The 23,887-nt window shown below is 42.0% G+C and overlaps 1 protein-coding gene across 8 annotated transcripts in view; it reads right to left on the bottom strand.

The window, feature by feature from the left end:
* Positions 1-23,887, bottom strand: part of ANO3 (anoctamin 3) — a 380,410-nt gene that overhangs the window by 303,909 nt on the left and 52,614 nt on the right. The window contains exon 2 of one of the 8 annotated variants that reach the window (XM_075927762.1): positions 21,980-22,169. The exons of the other annotated variants lie outside the window; for them this stretch is intronic. The gene's annotated coding sequence lies outside the window, so the exon portion shown is untranslated. The remainder of the gene's footprint in view (positions 1-21,979; positions 22,170-23,887) is intronic. 8 annotated transcript variants of the gene reach the window in all.

Here is a 23,887-nt window from a genome sequence, read left to right as displayed (position 1 = left end):
CAAGATTGTAAGAGCAGTCCTCTGTCCGGTTATGAAACATAAAAGCATCTCCCATTTCACTAGATCTTTTAATTCATTATTTGCCAAACCTAAGCCCTTAATTCATGCATGAAAACAGCAGTCTTTCATCACTGCTCAGAGAGCTTCACTGAATTGCACAGAATCTCTATTATCAGTGATGATATATGAGAGGAAAGACTAGAGTTCAACACTCAAGTCGCAGGTTCAGTTTAAAGCGCTACCATGTAGAAAAGTCTTTGCTCAAACAGAGCACATACCATCTGTGTGCAGAGAGTCATGAAACCTTGTAATGTTGTTTTCAGCTTCCAGAGAGTGGAAGTGACAAGCTTCCTGATTCTGCCATCCTATGAAGTTAATGCAGAAAAATACTGACTCCATTGAAGTTGAATGGCAAAACTCCCACTGATTTCAATGGGCCCAGGATTTCATCAAGGATATGGAAGAAAAAAGTGCTGCTGGGTGGGAAAAATTGTCAACATCACAAGAAAGCAGAGAAAAATTAAGTATTCATTCAGTCTTATGCAGGATTTTTCAGGGTCCTATATTTCCTAGGGTTTTATTTAGTCTAGTTTTAAGAACAGCATGCAATGGAGTTTCCATCACCATCATAGGGTAGCTATTCCTTGCTCTGTTTCATTGTCAGGAAGTCTTAAAAATGTTGAGGATAATTCTCTCTTACAAAATATACCTTGAAGCACTGCACAATAAAATATAAAACCAGTTTTTATTAACAAATCAATGCATTAGCAAACATGCACTTTATTAATTTTCACTGAGCAATATAATTTGTAACCATCCAACCCTTAACCATCCAAAACCGTATTCACCATTCAACTACTCCCATGTTGTGCCCACACTGTACATATGAGGCTCTTTTAACCTATCCTCATTGGTTGGTCTTTCCAACCCTCAGATCGGCATGGTTGCTCTTCTCCCCTCATCTTTCTTTCTGAAATGAGATGTCCCAAAACAATAAATAATATTCTAGGTTCCATCATGCCAAACACATAAGGAGAGAGATCATATGATGCCTTTGCATATGCAGTCCAAAATTATACAGGCACTGTTTAGATATATTTGCAATGAGATGACAGCTAATTTGCTCTGATAAATCTTCAGTATTACAATGTTTCAGGCATTTCCCACCCATGTTGTGATGTGCTTGGAAAATAATTTTTTCCTCGGAACTTAGGAATTCCAAACCATAGCAGCAACCAATACATATTAATTAATTAATAATAATAATTTATTTCACACAAGATTTTCAGTGTGAAACAGTGTAAATGTAAATTAGTGTAGCTCCACTGCTTCAATACGGTTGTACAAATTTATAGCTCTTGTCCATTTTTTACGCATTTAGCTTATGCAAATATTTGCTTGTTACTTTGATTCATATCATGGATGTCCACAACAAACCTACTGATAAGAAATGTATTTTCTTGCTAGCTAGAGAAGATGGGACAAACCTCCATCAACTTTAAAGGGGAATACAATAATCTTACCTGCTGTTTGTATACTTTGGCATACAGGCAGTCCCCGGGTTACGTACAAGATAGGAACTGTAGGTTTGTTCTTAAGTTGAATCTGTATGTAAGTCGGAACTGGCGTCCAGATTCAGCCGCTGCTGAAACTGACCACCAGTTCTGACTTACATACAGAATCAACTTAAGAACCCCAGGCGTCCCCAAGTCAGCTGCTGCTGAAACTGATCAGCAGCTGATTCCAGGAAGCCCGGGGCAGAGCAACTCTGCCTCGGGCTTCCTGTAGTCAGCGCTGGTCAGTTTCAGCAGAAGCTGACTTGGGGACACCTGGGGCAGAGCAGCTGGGGTGCTGCTGGGTTGCTCCAGTAGCGCCGCTCCTCGGTGCTACTGGACCAACCCAGCAGCACCCCATCTGCTCTGCCCCAGGCGTCCTGATTCAGCCGCTGCTGAAACTGACCAGCAGCGGCTGAATCAGGACCTGGGGCAGAGTAGCTGGGGTGCTGCCGGGTTGATCCAGTAGTGCCCAGAGCGGCGCTGCAGGACCAATCGGCAGCGCCCCAGCTGCTCTGCCCCAGGGTCCAAAACAAAAGCCTGGTCTGCTGGGGGGGGCACACTAGCTGCGCCCCCCCCCCCCGCAGACCAGGGACACGGGGAGCAGAGCCGCAGCGGCAGCAGGGTGCCTCACCTCTGAGGCTTTGCTCTGGCAAAGTCTCAGAGGCGCGGGACCCCGCCGTGGCTGCAGCTTCAGTCCCAGTGCCTGTGGTCTGCTGGGGACGGTCCCCAGCAGACCACAGGCACCCGGACTGAAGCGGCAGCAGCGGCGGGTTCCCGCGCTTCTGAGGCTTTGCTCTGGCAAAGCCCCAGAAGCGCGGGAACCCGCCCGGTGCCCTGGTCTGCTGGAGACGGTCTCCAGCAGACCAGGGGCACCGGAGCAGCTTACGAACGGGGCTTTCTCGCCCCGGAGCTCGCAGGTAGCAATCCGCCACCTCGACCTCCGGGGCGAGAAAGCCCCGTTCGTAAGTGCGGATCCAACATAAGTCGGATCCGCGTAAGTCGGGGACTGCCTGTATTTAAGTGGTTTTTTTTTTAAAAGGAAAACTATACCTTAGATAGCATTGTTAAATCTTTTTTTAAGCTGAAGTTCTAGAAGGATTATTACAAATTTCATCTAGATTAATTACAATTGCACATGCATAGCTATAACTCTGTTTAGAATGATTTGGTTGCTCCCAAATTATATGTTTTTAAGATTGTTGCTAACTTCTAAGGAATATAAGAAGTAAACAGAAAGTAGAGAAAACCATCCAAATACATTCCACTTCTTCAATAATTCAAGCCTATACTATTACGCTGCAAATATTATGGTATTTTACTCTCCAGCAGACAGACTTCATTAGAAAATGTACACTAGACAAAAGTTATAGTCTCTCCTGATTTTGTAGAATTTTCCCCAGATCTCCCACCTGCAATTAAGCTTATTGTTTCTTTTGTAACATACCTTTGAGATAACCTTTGTATTTTTCATGAAAATTAAATATGGTTAACCTAGACTTACAATATATCCTAAAAAGACTGGAAATTTATATAGCATCTTGGGATTTTGTTCTCTCATCAAAATATATAGATAGCTACCATTAATGTTAGAGCAAACTACACATAAAGGAAAAAAAAGATTTATTTTTTTAAAGTGCCACATAGAATTGAGTTTATATATTATTACATCCAACTACTATTTCAGGGCTCTCTCTATGATCCTCCAGGGGAAACTGTTTTCAGCTATGCAGAAGTGTTTGGGGGTTTTATAATCATCTGTTCCAAATGCATTTGTAATTCTGTTTACTTAATCAAGAATAGTAAATTAAATATTTGAAAATAACTAGCACATTTTAGACATACCTACTGCAAGGAAGATTTAGAAGTCTATATGAGTAACTTCTCCATTTGCTTTGTCTACAGAAATTCACATTATCTTCCTGGGACATCAGTAGACTTGTAGTTAATGGCTAAACAATAAGCATTAGTAATTACTACAATAGCTACATTTTCAAAACAGGCTTTATTATACCCTTGCATGTCTATAGACACATAAATCTCAACACTTGAAATTTATGCTGTAATTTCCATGTTTGGTCGCCATCTAATGGAGGTTTTCTTTTTAAAGAGTACCGACAGGGAAATGTAAACAAAACCCTTTCAGCAATTCTTCATCTATGTTAACATGAGTAAAATGCCCCCACACTTTTCCTGCATAAATAAATCATAGCTTAGCTTTTTAAAATAATGGGATGAGCTTTAAAACTTGAAAATGCCTAGTACTTCACAAGTTCCCAAACAAGGAAATATTACCTTCTCTCAACCTCTGTTTACCATGAGTCATGGGCAAAAAAACCAAACCAAAACACATGGAATGCTTTGAAAAGACAATGTAAGATAAATCAGGCATTGTTTAAAGGTAGGATACGAGTTAATTAATATAGTCGTTCATATGATTCAGTAGCCACTTGTAGCTAACTTCACAAAAGAAAGAAAAATCATCAACTTGAAGCTAAAAGACCTCATTTTGTGCTTGTTCTCTAGTATAAATGAAAAAATATTGAATTGGTGTATGCAGTAGATAAACTGTAGCCTGCAATCAAAGCTAGAATGTATAATTGGTACAAAAATACAACGTAAACATTAGGGTTATAATGCAAACATTAAGATTCTCATAGGAACCATGATTTGTCTATATTTCATATGTGGAGCCCAATTTAATCTTCACACACATCTGGGCAGATACCTCTAGAGATACATGGAGTTGTGCATCTATTTCTAATGGAAGAACTGAGACCAATCTATATTAAATATATCCATTCAAGAGCAGAACTAGTCATCCAACTCTCTGGGGGCAAAACTGGAGAGTTAGGATTGCTTTGTTAATATAATTTGCCTATTTTCCTGTGTGTTGATTAAATCTTTAAATACGAATTCATACATTAATGTGGCATTCATGTTTAGATCCTTTCCTATATTGAAATAATCTTCAGAGCATATCAGAAACTCCATAAGTTTTGAATCCATAAATTCTCTACTACTTCTTCCATTTGTGAAAGGAATCATAAGAGCTGTGGCCAATGCTTCAACATAATTTTCTAATCCCCTCATGGTAGCCTGCCACTTTTGCAGCTTTTTCTATCCTTAAAAACATAGGCAGTCTGACAGACTGATTACACTTTGAGCTGGAGTGTAATTCCCAATTTGAAGTGACATGCCTGTGCTAACTCTAATCAGACTAGTCCAGTACAAATAATAGTGTAGCCCTCATGGTGATGGTGGGGGGAAGGGGGATACCCTGAGTATGTCATGAACAGGTTTCTACTCAGAGAATCTGTTCCACCAGTACAATACACTGCTATTTTTTGAACCAGTCCTAAATCCTACTCACAATTGATGGTTTTCAGACTTCTAAGTGACCAATCCCTTTTGAAAATAAGATTTAGGCTCCTAAATTAGTTAGGCATTGCAATGCAATACCTTTAAAAATCTTTCCCTGAGTGACTTGCCCATTGAAAGAGCAGGCAAACCCATGTCACACAAGGCCCAAGCCAACAGCCTTATTCTCACACCATTGTTCTTTGTTTGAACATACAACATATGATAGTTTTTAGGCCTGGCCCTGATGCAGAGCAACCTACTGTTTCAATTACAAGGAAAGGCCTGCAGCATTCCAGGATCTAGCATGATTAGTGCAGATGGGGGAATTAAACTGAAAAACTCTAGGAAGTCTTGGAACAAGCACACACTGCAATTTTCAGAAGTTTATAATTTGGCCAAATTCGAGTAGATTTTCATGAAGATGGGAAAAGACATGTCTGGGACAGAAACATCTTCTTTCAATTCCCTGCTCCGAAGAATAATGACGCTAGTGCTTCTTGAAAAAGAGGCAACCTACATTTTCTTAATATGAGCTTAACAATTTTATTTTTCCTCTCACAGTTTCAGAATTTCAAAATTTCATTTTCTGAAATTTTCCTTCAGAATTCAGCCTGAGGCAAATACATGGCATAAAAAAATCAGTCCAGCCTGAGGCAAATACATGGCATAAAAAAATCAGTCCAAGCAGATGAAATTTGGTAAAGAGATACATTCATGTTAGAATAGGTGACATTCATAATCCTGCCAATAATAAAAGGCTTTGAATTTTTGTCTCTACTTGCTGTACTTAATGAATTCAGGACTTTTTTTTAAAGTAGACTCCATACAGTCATTGTAATTTACATTTGAAAACAGAGAGATGAAACGTTTAGGATCAGCTTTTTATTAGAACCAAACATTATCACTTATTTTCTGCTTTTAATTTTTTTACCATTAACCTCTTCTAGGCAGTTAAATATCATTTTTACAACTAACCTATGAGATTTATGTGCTTTTCAATTTAAACTCAGCCCATCTAGTAAGGCTGTCATACTCGTTGTGTTCAGAGGACATTTATTTTCTTGATTATTCATAAACAGAGCTCTACACTGTATATATAGAAGGGAGGAGACATTCTTTCCTTAAAAAGGTGAAGAGTATTTCTAGTCCAGTGGTTTCATGCATAATTCTATACTAACTGCAGATGTGGAACAAGTTAGAACCTTTTCTCTCAGTCCAGAATATTTAAAAATATGCTTTATTAAGACTTTATAGGATTTTGATACAATAGACATTTGGATAAGAAAATACTTCCACATGGTGGCATAAGTCTACAAAGAAAAAGGCTTTAGTCACTTAACTATGTTATGGTAAGCAACTATCAAACACAGGTCCTTATATAGGACAGGATGATAGACAGATTTGTGCTCCAAGCAGCTCTTAGCTTGCGTTAATATTATTGCAATCAAGTCCTTGAGCACCAGGATTGAAGCACTGGTTGTAGGAATATTTACACTTCATAACGCATACAGTGTGTAATACAAATACACAGACCTGCTAGTGGTAATTCTACTTCGGGTACATCTAGACTACATGCCTCTGTCACCAGAGGCATGTAGATTAGGCTACCAGACATAGGAAAATGAAGCAGCGATTTAAATAATCGCCGCTTCATTTAAATTTACATGGCTGCCGCGCTGAGCCGACAAATAGCTGATCAGCTGTTTGTCTGCTCAGCGCGATAGTCTGGACGCGCGGGTGGCAACATCAAAGGTATTTGTCGACCACCTAGGTATACCTCATCCCAGGAGGCATACCTGGGTGGTCGACAAATACCTTTGATGTTGCCACCCGCGCATCCAGACTATCGTGCTGAGCCGACAAACAGCTGATCAGCTGTTTGTCGGCTCAGTGCGGCAGCCATGTAAATTTAAATGAAGCGGCGATTATTTACATCGCTGCTTCATTTTCCTATGTCTGGTAGCCTAATCTACATGCCTTAGTCTTCCATTTAAAGAAGATGGCATTCATGATTTTAATACAGCAAAGCACTTAAGTACGGGTACCACTTTAAGCATGTGAGCCATTGAAATCAATGAAATGACTCTCAGGCTTAAAATCACGTCTATAATTAGGTACAAGACCCACTAAGTTGCTGCTTGGACAGCTCCTATTGTCGGGGTGGGAAACCAGTTAACAGATTAACACATTTTTGTTTCATTGAGTGGGAGGAGCATAACATCTGAACAAAGAAAAGAAATTGGTCAATAACATATGGAGTGTCATTGAAGGGGAGGGAGGACAATCCCAAACTAAAAGCTAGGATTGGCTGGCGGAGGAGGTGAGTCTCATGATGATTCGGGTACAGTCAGATCAGGCTGGAATAAAGCAACTGCAGATCCAGAAACTTTGATTGTGGTGTGAGGGAGGGAGAAGCACCATGTCACGAGGCTGGACAGAGAAAATAGCTTGGTGCAGCAGGCAATCCAGGTTAATGCATTCACCAAGGGAAATGGAATGAGCCTATGCAGGAGGACCAAGGACTCATCATATCAAGATGATGTTGTATCTTAACTTCAGAAAACACCAAGTTTGGAGGTAAAGTGCTCTGGTTTCAGCTTACTGGGTGTATACATGGAAAACATGGTTGCATCTGCTCAAAGAAGAAAACTTGGTGACATTTAGTAATTAGGCTGAAAATTATTTAGAATAAAATACAGTAGGTGTGTAACTTGAAAAGGGTCTGAAAGTTTTACCATATGAGTGAAGCAGACAAAGAAAAACTTAAGACACAGAAGTCAAGTATTATGAAACTGATTCACTGGAGAATGAGTTCCGATTGGGAAATACAAGGGTACTAGAAAAAACAAGTTTGAATGCCCTCTAAATGAATTCCACAATGAAAGATCCCCGCAAACGCCAATCAGATGGCATCCAATACAGCATACCGAATACATATCCACATACTGAGGATGGCATATAAAGTAAAACCAAGGCTGAGTTTTCAGAGGAGTAGGGGAGTTTGAGGCCTAACTCCCTTTTGAATTACAATTAAAGATAAGCATCTAACTCCCTTGGGCTTATTTGAAAATCCAAGTCCAAATATTCATGGCTCTAAAACTGTACTAAAGCATTTGGGATTAACAAACAAACAAAAAAGAGTTAAAGGAAGTTATAAAAAAAAGTGACTAAAAGAACTTATGACTTCAAAGTTTGGGGTATTCCATCTTAGTTGCTTACTCAAAAGGAAATCTTACACCTGGTTACTATTGCAGTCAAGTTAACTCTCAAAAAGGAGAGATGGTCTTCATTTTTTTTAATACATCTGTAGAAACTCTGATTATTGCATTGCTAATTAGCGTTAATGAGCCAGTCTGAAAACTGCTTGACTGTCAGATTCCAAGTTAAGCTTTAGTTAAGAGAATTAATCTTTTTACTTGTAAATGAAGAAGATTGATTTGATATTATGTCAGAAAAGTATCAACATGGGCTAACCCACCATCAATTTCAGAATATATGTGGACTTTCCATTTTCACATATTTTTGTAAATATTCTTCTTTTGAGCCCAAGCTTTTCCAGGCATAATATTAACCTCAGTTGGATTTGTGTGTGTGTAAAAAACAAGAGAAAAATTCATTCCACTGTTTCTGAGCTCTTAAAAAGGGGACTTAATAAAAAGACAAATTACATTTAAAGTTTTGAAAAGCAATCATTTAACTGGATGAGAAAAGGGATGATGAACATACACTAAACTCTGTTGTATGTGAATCTCATGGTGTCTGAGAAAAAAGATAAAAAATAGGTTCGTGAATAGTTATTTGGTACTGAGAAGACAGGATGCCCTAGAGAATGGATGAAAATAAAAAGGACAAGGAGAGTGTTATAATTCACAGTAGTTACCACATTGTACTAAAAGCTGAAGAAAAATAAGGATGATTCTTTGCCCAAAAGTACTTACTGAGGTTATGTTCACACTTGCACTTGATCCACAAATCTTTTGTCATTCATGGGTGAATTAGTTCTGCCGGCCCCCCAAACAACATCAAAGATTTGCCAATGCGAGTGAAAGCGTGAATTCTACTTTACTTCAGGAGCATTCTGTTGCTGACAAAGTGAAATCCCTTCATTAGCAGTGAAAGTATTTTGTCCACAAATAGCATTCACACATGCTGACTTTCAGTGTCAGGGCTGTGACAACACAGACTTGTCTCCAAAAGTTGTGTAATATAGATATACCCAAAGACTCTGCATGATGCAGTACCTCTGGCCAAGTTACTTTATGTAGCAATCCAAAAATTGGTAACAGGCAAAGGCTAGGTATAAAATGGTCAGGATGATGGGATATGTTTTAATGCAATGCTTTGAGGTTTTTTTGTTTTTACATGGTATATTCTTATTTGACTCTAATAGCAAAGTTGAGGGAAGCGAATTCCTTTCAGATATCTTCTAAAATAAAAGTGATCTTCAGAAAGGATTTGGGTAGTGGGATGACAAATAGTGATCTTGGGGGCTAGCTCAGGCTGTTCCATGCAGGATTAAAGTGTGGAAACTCTTGCAGAAGCACAGCCCCCCTAATTTGTTAAGCAAGGCTTTTTTAATAGGCAGCTTAATAGAGAGAATTAGGGGTAACAGGGAGTGAAAGAAGAAGATGGAAATTTTTGGCAAAAGAGTCAGGTAATTAAATGCAAACTGTGATAGCAATCAGTTTGCAATACACAGGGAGCCAGGATGGATGAATAATGAATAACTCACCCATATTCATTTGTTAGAGTGTTGAATGAATACTTTGACGTACATTCTGTGTAACATGAGCAATTTAACATTATCATGAGAAATTTAACTTTCTGTGTCCTAGGGTTTTATGATCTTCTTTGGTGTTAAAGTAGGAGACACAAATTACTGCTTTTTTTCAATTAAAAGTGCTAGAGCACTTTTTACTAAGTTGGAGATGTATCACAGCTTCTCAGCTTGAGAATTGCACCCTCTAGAGGGAATTGCAAACAAATGTTGGGAGGCCATAACCACTGTGCTTTCCTGTATGACTAATTGGGAGAGGAGTCATATGAAATAGCTTGGGAACCATTATTAAAGGAGAATTACATTGTGTCCACGGCTTCAGAAAGTATATCCAAATGATATACAAGACACATTTTCCCTATAAGAAACTAACATAACTTTAAAAAATATAATTACACAGTTCAATGCACATGCAAATAAGGTGACAGCTTGTTCAGCGAGACTTTTGTAAACAGGAGAGCTCAGAAATGCTGTTAGAGGTAATGGATTTTTTCCCCCAGAAAATAGAGAGTTTATGAAATTACTGAAAAAGTCAATGTTGCCACCAATGCCTTTGCTATATCCCACCCCAAGGTAAGTACAGGGCTGCTGCTCTGTGGGATTTTATTGATTTACTGTCAGGAGCCTTTATTATTTCAGGCTGAGGTACCATATTTCACTGAGACAGTTTAAAGTGAAAGGAATTATTCTACCCCAAGTTCATTGGTTTAAAAGACATCAAGGCATTCCAAGTTATGCTGTGTAAAAGAAATAAAAGTTGAGACTGAGCATCCTAAGTTTTCATGTATTTTGCTTTCAAATGGATGTTCACTTTTATCAAAGCAAAAACATACACTTTTTTAAAGATCTTAATACAGGTTGAATCTTTCTAGCCTGGCACACTTCGGTCGTGCAATATCTGTGGCCTGGCATGATTTTAGTTAGTTGGATGTCCACTTATCATGGGTGTGGCCAAGTTTCCTGCAGTCTCAAAGTCTGTTTACAGATACTAGTCCTAACTTACAGTGTTGTGTGCTCTTAATTAGCAAGAGGAAGACCAAGGACAGGGTAGGCCCACTGCTTAGTCAGGAGGGAGAAGCAGTAACAGGGAACTTGGAAATGGCGGAGATGCTCAATGACTTCTTTGTTTCGGTCTTCACCGAGAAGTCTGGAGGTGTGCCTAACGTAGTGAATACAAGCAGAGAGAGGGTAAGTTTAGAAGATAGGATACACAAAGAACAAGTTAAAAATCACTTAGGAAAGTTAGATGTCAGCAAGTCACCAGGCCCTGATGAAATGCATCCCAGGATACTCAAGGAGCTGATAGAGGAGGTATCTGAGCCTTTAGCTATGATCTTTGAAAAATCATGGCAGACAGGGGAGATTCCAGAAGACTGGAAAAGGGCAAATATTGTGCCCATCTATAAAAAGGGGAATAAGAACAACCCAGGAAACTACAGACCGGTCAGTTTAACGTCTGTCCCAGGAAAGATAATGGAGCAGGTAATTAAGGAAATCATATGCAAACACTTGGAAGGTAATAAAGTGATAGGGAATAGCCAGCATGGGTTTGTGAAGAACAAGTCATGCCAAACTAATCTGATAGCTTTCTTTGATAAGATAACGAGCCTTGTGGATAAGGGAGAAGCGGTGGATGTCATATACCTAGACTTTAGTAAGGCATTTAATACGGTCTCGCATGATATTCTTATTGATAAACTAGGCAAATATAACTTAGATAGGGCCACGATAGGGTGGGTGCATAATTGGCTGGATAACCGTAGTCAGAGAGTTGTTGTTAACGGTTCTAAATCCTGCTGGAAAGGGATAACAAGTGGAGTTCCTCAAGGGTCTGTTTTGGGACCCGTACTGTTCAATATCTTCATCAGTGATGTAGATATTGGGATAGAGAGTACGCTTATTAAGTTTGCAGATGATACCAAACTGGGTGGGGTTGCGATTTCTTTGGAGGATAGGGACATAATTCAAAATGACCTTAGCAAGTTAGAGAAATGGTCAGAGGTAAACAGGATGAGGTTTAATAAAGAGAAATGCAAAGTGCTCCACTTAGGAAGGAACAATCAGTTCCATACATACAAGATGGAAAGCGACTGTCTAGGAAGGAGCATGGCGGAAAGGGATCTAGGGGTCATAGTGGACCACAAGTTGAATATGAGTCAACAGTGTGATGCTGTTGCAAAAAAAGCAAATATGATTCTAGGTTGTATCAACAGGTGTGTTGTAAGCAAAACTCGTGAAGTCATTCTGCCGCTCTACTCTGCACTAGTTAGGCCTCAGCTGGAGTACTGTGTCCAGTTCTGGGCACCACATTTCAAGAAAGATGTGGAGAAATTGGAAAGGGTACAGAGAAGAGCGACAAGAATGATTAAAGTTTTAGAGAACATGACCTATGAAGCCAGGCTTCATGAACTGGGCTTGTTTAATTTGGAAAAAAGAAGATTAAGGGGGGACATGATAGCGGTTTTCAAATATCTAAAAGGGTGTCACAAGGAGGAAGGCGAAAATTTGTTCCTCTTGGTTTCTGAGGACAGGACAAGGAGTAATGGGCTTAAAGTGCAGCAGGGGAGGTTTAGATTGGACATTAGGAAAAAATTCCTAACTGTCAGGGTGGTCAAATATTGGAATAAATTGCCAAGGGAGGTGGTGGAATCTCCCTCTCTGGAGATATTTAAGAACAGGTTAGATAGACATCTGTCAGGGATGGTGTAGACGGAGCTTGATCCTGCCTTGAGGGCGGGGGGCTGGACTCGATGACCTCTCGAGGTCCCTTCCAGTCCTATTATTCTATGATTCTATGATTCTATAATTTACCCCTAAATGTCTTCTAAGAGCTCAGTAAGCAGTGGAAGTGTTGGCAACTGTGCTAGACAATACTGATCTCCCATAGTTTGGCAAATTCTCCAGTTCATCAATGTTCAGGTCCTGAGGTTGCAGGACTAGAGACGTTCAACCTGTATCTAATGAATATAAATGAACTCCTCCTAAAGAGTTTACAATCAGATATGCGCCCAAAAGGATAACGCCACATTAAACTCTGCTAGTTTGTTTTTCTAAGGATGGAAAGAAAACCAGCCAAAGATTTTTAAACGAGAAGTGACCCTTCAGCTTCTCATCAAACTTAAATTAAGACTTATTTATTTTTTACTTTCTTAAGAAGTATGCATTCTACAAGATTAAGGATCAAATTTAGCCCAGTAATGATAACTGCTTTCACCAGGGCTGATTTGGGCTTCAAATTGTTTACATTTTTGTTTTTAATAGAGTCTCCAGATGTCTGGAGTTTACAGGGCCTGCCCCAATATTCTGGGCTTTGTCTGTTAGAGGCACTTATTACTCCCCACCTGATTTTTCACACTTACAATCTGATCACCCTAGTTTTTCACTTCTGTTGAAGTTAATTTCATGGTAGTATCTCTGCAATGATCAGATCTTCCTGAATTATAGCTCATACCAACTTTTGAAAAGCTCTTAGTATATCAAGCTTCAAGACGATCGAATTTCTTTTATCCACACATGTTAAGTTTTACTCTGACCTCACTGCATAAAATGAACCCAAATCTCAAAGAAAAACTTAAGATAAGGGAGGCCAAATAAAATGTTTGATGAAACCCTGGAGAACTACTTAATATTTAAAACTTTACTGTCAAGGCTGTTCCCCACACTGGCACATTGAGTGCAGATGGTGGGGGCCTGCAAGACACCTTAATACCATGCCTCTAGACAGGGGTGGGGAACCTTTGGCTCAGGGGACAGATGCAGCCACTAGCTTGCCTGGATCCTGCCTCTGAGGCTCAGGGCTGTGCCCCCAGCATTAGGGAGCCATGCTGGTACTCCAGCCCCCCTCGTTGCCCCCTCTACAGGGCTGGAGCACACAAAATCTATAGCCTGGGGCCCTCAAGTCCCTAGTGTGCAAGGGGAATGTGGGGAGTTTTCCTCAGTTGGGGGCCACGTCATGGAGGGTTTGTGGTTTTTGTTTTTTTGCTTTTCACTTGTGTGTGGCCCCAAACTGATTTTTCTGTGGCTTAGTGGCCCCCAGTCCAAAAAAGGACTAGAGGGGGGAGGTTTCTGTTTAAAGAACTCCCCAAGGTCACAGATTCCCTGACTTTAAGAGGTATGCTGCCACCTCCCAAGTGGAAAAAAACCCCAACTTTCTTCTTAAACTCGGGAAGATTCATTTGGGCACTTTGCCCAGAGGGGTACCCCAAGTTCTTTTTAATCACAAGAGAGCTTAAAAAAATAAAAACTGTAATCTCTAATAGCTGACCTCTCAGTCTTAGACATGCATACACAGACTTCCTATTACCTTCCAGGATGCAAGAATCAGATCATAGCCTTTAAAAAGATATACTTGGTTACTAGGTATTAGAGAGCAACAGAAAAAAAATAGATTATGGCACAGAGAATTACTTCCCTAGAATTCAGCTTTAATTACAGTGTAGAGGAAGGGGCACATGGACTCAGCACAGAGGAATTTAACCAAACTACAAAACAAAGAAGATAACCTGGTCACAACTAAATACACATTCCCTGTCTACTTACCTTTGCTGCTTCAAGTTTTTGTTCTAGACATGGTTATTACTGTAAATTTCATTTCTGTCTCCCAGGCTCATTCCATCTTTCTCCCAGCCCCTCTTGCTTCTCTCACACAAAGAAGACTGAAGGTCTGTTTATCAATTCAAACCTTAACACTTTCTTCCTATTAGCTCTCATGGCTCTCTGCCAACACTTGCTGGATTTTTTCAGGGATTCCGAGTTTAATCCTTTAGGCTATGTCTAGACTGCAAGCCTCTTTCGAAAGAGGCTCTTTCAAAAGATACTTTTGAAAGAGCGCGTCTAGACTACAATACGTGGATCGGAAAATCGATCCGCTTTTTCGAAAAAGAGCATCCTGACTGCTGGATGCTCTTTCAAAATTAAAAACCACCCGGAACCGCTTCTGCCAGGGCATGGGGGCAGCATTTCCTTCCGGGTGCTGCTGCCTGCCTGCCCTTTGCAGAGACGCGGCGTGGTTAAAGGGACACTCCTGAACACCCGTTGCTCTGCTTCTACAGCTGCCTTTGCTGTCCCTCTAGGAGGTACGCAAGGCATTGCAGTGCTGGTTTGGAGTGCTCAGCTTCCTGGGACACCCCAGCAGGTTTTTTGTGTGGAGGTTTTTCTGTTTTAGACCCATTTTTTTGGCATGGAGCCAGAGCTGCCCCTGGGCAGGCGATGGCCCCACGCCATCATACTGCAAGTGTTGCTGCATCTGCATGGCACAGTCATGAGGCTACTTCCCCATCTGGACCCAGACCAGAGGTACGAAGGGATCGTCCGTCAAGCAGCCGCACTGCCCTTGCCTCGAAACTTCTTTGTGGACAGGTGTGTTTGGAGGCTTGACACCAGTTCTGACTGGTGGGACCGGCTCGTGATGGAGCTCTGGGATGACCAAGAGTGGCTACGCAACTTCCGGATGCGAAAGACCACTTTCCAGGAGCTGTGTACCTGGCTCGCCCCTGCTCTGCAACGGCAAGACACTCACCTGCGGCCCGCTATCCTCCTGGAAAAGAGGGTCGCCATTGCCCTCTGGAAGCTGGCAACCCCCGACAGCTACCGCTCCGTGGGACACCAATTTGGAGTGGGCAGGTCTACTGTTGGATCCATCCTGATGGAGGTAAGTCATTGTCTGGGGACAGTCACAGTATGGGGTGGGGGGAAGGGAGACTGTCAGGAAGGGCAAAGTGGAGTGGGAGTGGGAGGGAGCTACTCCACTCACCCTGAATTTTTTGGGGGGGGGTTCTGAGGAGGGGATTCCTGGGGTGTTTGAGAGGGAAGGTGGGTGGTGGGTTCTCCTCCTAAGAGATAAGGCACCCCTTCTAACATTTTGTTGTCTGTCTCGTTCTGCAGGTGGTGAGGGCTATCAATTCGGAGCTGCTCAACAGGCTCATCTGTCTACCAGATCTGGACAGCGTCATGGCCGGCTTTGCTGCCCTTGGTTCCCGAATTGTGGAGGAGCGCTTGATGGGACACACATTCCAATCCGTGCACCACCCCATCGAGCAGCCCAATTCATTAACAGAAAGGGCTACTTTTCTATGGTCCTCCAGGCCCTGGTCGACCATCGTGGCCAGTTTTCTGACATTTGTGTTGGGTGGTCAGGGCGGGCACATGATGCCCGCATCTTCAGGAACTCGTACCTCTACCGGAGGCTTCAGGCAGGAACATTTTTCCCGCATCACAACTTTGCAGTTGGGGATGTGCACATGCCGGTGTGCATAGTGGCTGATGCGGCCTACCCCCTGATGCCGTGGCTGATGAAGCCCTACACCGGCCACCTGGATGCGAGCAAGGAGCAGTTTAATGCTCACCTTAACTGGGCTCGCAACCAGGTGGAATGTGCGTTCGGGCATTTAAAAGGCAGATTCCGGTGCTTGCTCACACGCCGAGACATGGGGGAGAGCAACATCCCTGAGGTGGTGGCTGCGTGTTGCGTTCTCCATAACCTGGTGGAGAGGAAAGGGGAGGCCTTCCTACCAGGGTGGGGTACAGGTGCTGAAGGCCAGGAGAGGCACTTTGCCCAGCCCTGGACAGCTGCCATCCGCCAGGCTCACCGGTCTGCTGTTTGCATACGGGAGGCCCTACGGGAGCAATTCTCAAGTGGAGGCCACTGACTCTACTGAGGGGCTTCTGCCTGGGGACTGGGCCCTGGCCCAAAAGAAGCTTCCCTCCACAACACATCTCCTGACCCTGTTTGGAGAAATCATTAACACCAGGGTTTGTCTCAAAATAATAAGTTCTGTTTTATTTTTTTAAATATCACTCAAAAAATAGTATAACTGTTGCAAACATAAAAAAGCTTTTGTTCATTTTTTATGTAGAAAAAACTATGTACAATAAACATTTTGTTGAACACTTTCTTTGTCATTTAACTGGGGTGATGGGGGTGCTTGAAACCTGGAGGGGGGAAGGGGACTTGAAACCTGGAGGGGGGAAGGGGATCAGGTTGCACGGTGCTTGCCTGATCTCAGTCTCCTGCCTGGGCCTCGTGTTCGGGGTCCACCATGGCCACGGGATCGGGTGGTGCACCTGTCGGTTGGCTGGATAGGGTGCTCTTGGGACGGGGAGGCCTGGGGAGAGGAAGGCCAGGGGGAGAGAGGAGCTGGGGAACTGGGGGGACTGGGGGAGAGGGAGGTCCAAGGGGGGAAAGGGATGCAGTTGTGGAAGGGGGGTTTGGTGGGGCGGGGTCATGTGGTGCTGGAGGAGCAGGACCAGACACAGGAGCAGGCAAGCCGCAGACCTCCCTGAGAGTGGCAGTCAGGGACGTGCGCTGCTGGACCAGCTCCTCCATCAGCCGGTCACGCCACCGATCCTCTGCCTCCGCCCTCTCTCGCAGGATGGTGTTGAGCTCCTGCACGGCCTCCACATGCTGCCTCAGGATGTCCACATACACACGCCTGTGTCTACGGCTCCCATGTCCCTGAGATGGAGATGGAGGTGGGGCTGGAGTGCTGCGGCCCTCTTGCACGGCTGGTCCAGCTGTGGAGGAAAAGAAGAAGACACAATCAGTCCTAAAAAACTGGACTCTGTAGCACTTAAAATACTAACAGGATGGTTTATTAGGGGATGAGTTTTCGTGGGCCAGACCCACTTCTTCAGATCAGAGTAACACGGCTACATTTCTATCACAATCAGTCATGTGTGCAACAGCTGTCCAAAAGGGCATGCCCTCTCCTTGAGACAGGGGAATCAGACATTCTGAAGGCAACACTGTGTGTGACCTGGGCATCAGCCTGAGCATGACAGGTTTCCCTTGTGCATCACCCACTGTGCACCCAGCTACCTTCCCCCCCCCCCCCCCCCGGGTGTTACACAACCTCACTGCACTCACCTGCTGCTTCATCTCCTGCGCCAGATGACACCTGGGAGGCCTCTGGGGTCTGGGTGACTGGCTCCAGGGTGAGGGTCGCCGTCTCCTCACTGTCCTCCTCTGGCACCATGTCCCCGTCTCCTGAGTGCTCTGGGTCCTGCTCTGGCGCGTCCACCACAGGGTCTGCCAAGCCTGACTGGACGAAATGCCGTGGTGTGCATGCTTCACCACCATCACCCAGGATCTGGTCCAGCTCAGTATAGTAAGGGCAGTAGTAGGGGGCTGCACCAGAATGGGAGCTCTCCTCCCTGGCCTTGACATACCCTTGGCGCAGCTCTTTAACTTTGGAGCGCACCTGGTCCTGGGTGCGGGGGTAGTGTCCCTTCTGGGCCAGGGCCTCTGCCATGCGGCCATAAATGTCCGCATTTCGCCGCCTGCTTTTGAGGGCTTGTAAGACCTCCTCCTCTCCCCAGAGCTCGAGAAGGGTCTTGATCTCTGGCCCAGACCATGACGGTGCCCGGCGGTTGGAGCCCCTGGCTGGGTCCCCAGAAGGCTCTCTGGAAGGGCCAGGAGGGTCTTGGGGCTGGGACATGCTGCACCTAAGTAGCCGTGTGCTCTGGCTGCTTTGCTGCAACAAGTGGCTGTGAGGGTGCCTGTCCCTTTAAGAAATGGCTGCAGCCAGGAACCAGAGACATGCAAGCCATGCCCCAGATTGTCCACCAGGGCTTCTTCCTGGAGGCCAGTATTTTCGAAAAAATGGCCTCCCCACGTCCACACTCACTTATTTTCGACGGATCTCCGTCGAAAAAGGCATTCTTCCTCGTGCAATGAGGTTTACCACCGTCGAAAGAAAAGCCGCGTTCTTTCTATTTAATTTCGAAAGAACTCGGCTGTAGTCTAGACGCAGGTGAAGTTTTTTCGAAAAAAGGCTACTTTTTTTGAAAAAACCCCTGAGTCTGGACACAGCCTTAGTTACTAAATGCTGTGATATTTAGAAAAGCACAACACTCCTTCTGTCCATCACATTTAACTAATGGATTTTCACAGTAGTAAACCCATTCAAGAGAGTTGTTACCTTTTACAGTGTTAGCATTCACATCTTTCTACTTGGTTTCTTCCCTCCCTTATCCTCTGGCCCATTTGACTACATCTTCACCATTAATCTTCACAATCACATCTTCACCTTCTTAACAATTACATGCTTCTTCAGAGAAACCCACTATTGTTTCAATAAATATAAATCAATTAGTAACCCTTGTAAGTAGAAACAAAAGACAGGACTATGAGCACTTTAAAGGAAGTGGGTCTGGCCCACGAAAGCTCATCACCCAATAAACCATCTTGTTGGTTTTTAAAGTGCTGCATAGTCCTGTCTTTTGTTTCAGCTAGACCAGACTAACATGGCTGCATCTCTATCACTTTGTAAGTAGAGGTAGGGTTTTTCTGTGTGTGTGGGAGGGGAGGGGGGGGGGACAATATTAAATCCCCTTTTGGTGAGGAATTATCAGATTTTTTCTTCAGAAAGTACATGTTACAAATGTGTCAGTTTTTCAATGAAAAAGTCCTGGAAAGGGGCCTACATTCCTCTACACTATGAGATTGCGGGCCCATTTCTGTTAACTGTTGATACAGGGCAAAAACACACAGACAAATGAACTGAAGTCTGGAGATGAAAAGCTCTAGGTTGTTATACAAAGTTCTGTGTAATTTCAAGCACTTGCCTATTATCCATATGTGCAACTGTTTGAATAATTTGATATATTGTGTAATATTGTCTTAATAAATTATTCAGACATATAATTTTCTCCATTACTCTTACAGCTCTAGTCACACAGCTCTCCAGCTATATAATCTATGTAAAATATTAGGTCATTATTTACCTTCTTATATAATATTGTATCTCTTGCTTTTTCACGAGCTAATATAAATCCATATGCTTAACAGTGCCACCTTTTCATTTTTCTTGCTTTGCTATCTTGTTAATATAACATAATATATGCTCACCTAAAAATGTGTTGGGTGAATGTTTTAGAAAAAGAACTGAAATACATGCAACAGCATACAAGGATTTTGCTGATAATTTCTGGTTTAGTTCCAACCATATTTATGAAAATTAAATTATAAAGCTTTTGACATTTAGAATTTAGAATTTCAGCACACAGGGTCAAATGCAGTGTGCATTTCTGTGCAATCCCTTAATCCCAGCTGTAGATGTATTCATTTATAAACCTCTTGAGGAAATGGTTTTTTCACTCTAGTCATAGTCATAGCATCCATCAAAAAAGAATTAGGTCTCATAATATTATCTGGATTTTCATTGGGCTTTTTTACAATAGTACTATACCCAGATGAACAATATCATACCATAGGGCAACCAGGGTATACCTTTTTCACCTATAAATTTACAATAATCAGAAACAGCTGTTAGCGCTACAGGTTTTAAAGAAACGTTTTCTGTCAGGATTTGTAATTATAAACCACAGACACATTTGTGTGTAAACTCATCTCTGACTGAGAAGTGTACAATGTAGCGGGATGCTTAGAAAATACTGAAGATTAACTCTTTTGAGAGTTGATCCTAACACCTCAGACGCCTTGTGAGAGATGTTAGCTCCCTGCGGGCATAACAGAGAGTTTCTCCATAGGCATCTCTCCCTGCAGATCTCAGCCTATGGTGTTTGTTGGAGATAGGAAGGATGGCTGAAGCACATTGTGCTCCACCTATCCCCAGCTGGCAGATGATTATTTAGAGGCTGTTGCCAAATCGCATGGGTTAGAGCTCATCAGCACCCTAGGTTCATGCTAGACAAAGAATTAGGAAGCCATATTTTGGTTCTTCTATGCATTTCTCTCTTTCTCTAGTATCATTAGGCCATACATTTAAATCTAGCATGGGTCAGAAGTCATCAAAAGTATTAGAGATGGATGAAAGGGCAATGAAGTGTTCAGATATGGAAGTGGCAGAAGAGCCCGAATAAAAGGATTGTTGTGAGATTAACGAAATTTCTTCTTTTAAAGAAGAGAGTAGGCTGAATGATTTGCAATCAATTCAACGAATTTCAGGATTGTATTCATGAACTGTCAGGAAACAGAGTGCAAAATTTACATTTGTTTACACACATGTACATTTGTGAAAAGTAGAAGGATACACAAAACCCCTTTGTCCTCTACCTGCCATGGTCTGAACACTGGGGCTGCATCTAGATTGGCATGATTTTCCAGAAATGCTCTTACCGGAAAAGTTTTCTATTAAAAGCATTTTTGGAACAGAGCGTCTAGATTGGCACGGACGCTTTTCCGCAAAAGCACTTTTTGCAGAAAAGCGTCCGTGCCAATCTAGACGTGCTTTTCTGCAAAAAAGCCCCGATCGCCATTGTCGCGATCAGGGCTTTTTTGCGGAAAACAAACTGGAGCAGAATAGTATTTCCACAAGAAGCACTGATTTCTTACAGTAGGAAGTCAGTGCTTTTGCGAAAATTCAAGCGGCCAGTGTAGACAGCTGGCAAGTTTTTCTGGAAAAGCGGCTGATTTTCCGGAAAAACTGGCCAGTCTAGACACAGCCTGGGTGTTCTGGGATTAGGGACACCTGGACTACGGAGGTGCAAGTGTATTTGCAAATTTTTCACTGCATGCTTTATCTTCAGACAAAGTTTACTGTCTGTATTCCCAGTCTATACCATGTGAGTTGGTAACATAAAATGTATTGTTGCTATTTCTTGATACTGACATCTTTCAACTAAAGAATTCACTTTTTTTTCCCCAAAAAATTTGATAATGGCACAACAAGGTCTACTTTTTGGTTAAATGACAAATTATACACTAAGTCTGATTCACAGACATGTTATTTCTTTAATGTATTTTTAAAAGCAGACACAAACATATTCCTTGATATTTGACTATAAAATAAAATAAACAAGACTAGGACACACTGTCATCACTTTTCATACATACCACAGGAGAGACCCAAGACATTGGTCCTCTCAGCACAGACTACATTAAACTAATATTAATAGACTGTTACAGTTCAAGTGGTCTGGACCCTGTCCAGAATACACTGTCAAACAAAGTAAGATAAAACTCTGATTACCTAAAGAGCTCTTTAAATACCACAGTATTAAACCATAAGGATGTGTGTTAGGAAGCCATGTTACTTTCAGGGTACATTTTCAAATTGTGCACAGAGCTTTAGAAACTTCCATTGCCACACAGTCAAGCAAAGTTCTATGGAACAGTAAGCGAACACACCCCTCACAGTACTGTATACTATATTTTCTACAAGGGATAGCAGATTCTATTTTCATATTTGACATGTACAATGTTACAATTTGAAATTATTTGAGGTAATTCCTTGGCAACGATTCTGCTCATTGCACTTGACAAGTATGAATCTGATCAAAGAGAGTAAAAGCAAAACAAAGTGCCTCATGCTGCAAAGGGCCTTACCTGATCAAGGAAAACAGGAATGAAGGAAGTAAGCATATGACACTCATTGGCAGAATTGTGTCCTATTACTCAAATGAAGGCTCTGGAATCTATAAGGTTGCTAGAAGTAGGTGAACGATAGTCTCAATGAATAGCCCCTGCTTTGGAAGTCTCCTTCACTTGACATCAGGTTGGGACTGACTCTTGCCACCTTTAGAGAATAATTGAAGACTTGTCTCTTTGTACAAATTGTAATCTTTCTTCAGCAAAACACACTGCCAAACAGCCTCAAGTTCTCTCATCTCTCTGTCATTAGCCCACTGTAACCAATGTCCAAAGATGACCTATCCTGAAACATAGGAAGAGTCAGAAGACGTCCATGTCAGGCAGCAGTGATGCTTTTTTCTAATCCTTGTAAACAGAATGGATCGAAAAATGTGTCTTTTAAAAGGAATGAAAAACTATTGTTTAAAAATAAAAAGCACTGCTTTAATGTAAAACTAAAAAAAATCTGACCAAAAATTATTAAAGAAAAAATAGTTTTCTTTCTTTGCAAAATTTTAATGAAAAAACATATCCTTAAATTTTGCAACTGGTTCTCCTAGCAAGTGATACCTAGATATTACAATGAGGAGCACATACAAAATTGGTAAATGTTTATCAACAAGTATGACCAAAGTCTATTATATACAAGTTATTCAAAACTGATTATATCACTCTGGCTATGTCTATACAGAGTTCTTTTTCCAGAAAAAGATACGCAATTTGAGAACTGCAATTTGCGTACCTTTCTCTGCTTTTTTTTTTTTGAAAAAAAGCTTTTTTGACATTTAATCCATCTACACTGGGCCAAATGTTGGAAAAAAACCCCTTTTTAGAACATTCCTTCTTCCTCCTAAAATGAGGTTTACCGGGATGCCAAAAAAGCGCATCTGCTCTTCCAAATAAAATTTTGGAAGAGCAGACACGTTCCTTGGACACGGCAGAGTTTTTTCGGGATACCAGAAATATCCTGGAAATAATCTGCAGTGTAGACATACCTTCTGATGGCTACACATGTAAAAAAAAATGTAGCACTGGCACTATTTGTATTCAGGGAGCAGACAAAGTGAAACACTGACTATGCAAGTGTAAATTACACAAACCACTTCAAAGCTATTTTTCATTTTAACATTGTTTGGTTAAGAGACATTACTTTAAACATCCTGTCAGAAAAGTGGGGGTATCACAAATACTACATCATCACAGATTCTTTACAATAAATATGCTCAGAGGTAATATATCTCTGGACTGAAAGAAGACATTAGTACCCTTCCAATAGCTGGTCTGGTATTTGATAGATTACATTTTCTAAGCTGCATGTTCCCCACTATGGAATGTGGAAGGGGTAGTGAAGACTGAGTCAGGTCTTTAAGGGTGATTACTGGGAGCAAAGACTGTTAGCAGTGAAATAAAGAGTATCCTGGCCACAGAGCACACAGGTATCATAAGGAGTCTTTCCCAAGCTGCCCTAAAACAATGGTCATCCACTGCATTGAGTTAGAGTCATCCTTACTTGGATTTGGCTTTATTGTTATGGATTTTGAACTTTACTGCTCTGTTATCAGAACTATGTTATTGACGATCAAGGCATAACAGAGGGATGGCTTGGTTAGCTCGCTTCCAGCAATAAAACTGTATCTTGAACGCAAATAGTGAACACTTTACATAAGAGCATGAGACACAAGTTTATTAGGAAGCTGCCATTTGTATCCCATGCTTTGAATTCACAGCTGGGTAACCAGGAATCTGAAGAGTCCACGTCCGAAGATGCAGAGGTTGACAATGGGTAAACTGGTTAGTTATGAGAGTGCCCAGACAAGTTACATGGTACTGTGTCCATGACATGACTGGATCAGCACAACTTTTATTGCAGTTTGGAATAAGAAC

Source organism: Pelodiscus sinensis, chromosome 4 (assembly GCF_049634645.1).
Source record: "Pelodiscus sinensis isolate JC-2024 chromosome 4, ASM4963464v1, whole genome shotgun sequence".
NCBI lineage: Eukaryota > Metazoa > Chordata > Testudines > Trionychidae > Pelodiscus > Pelodiscus sinensis.
This window is presented reverse-complemented; position numbering and strand designations above follow the sequence as displayed.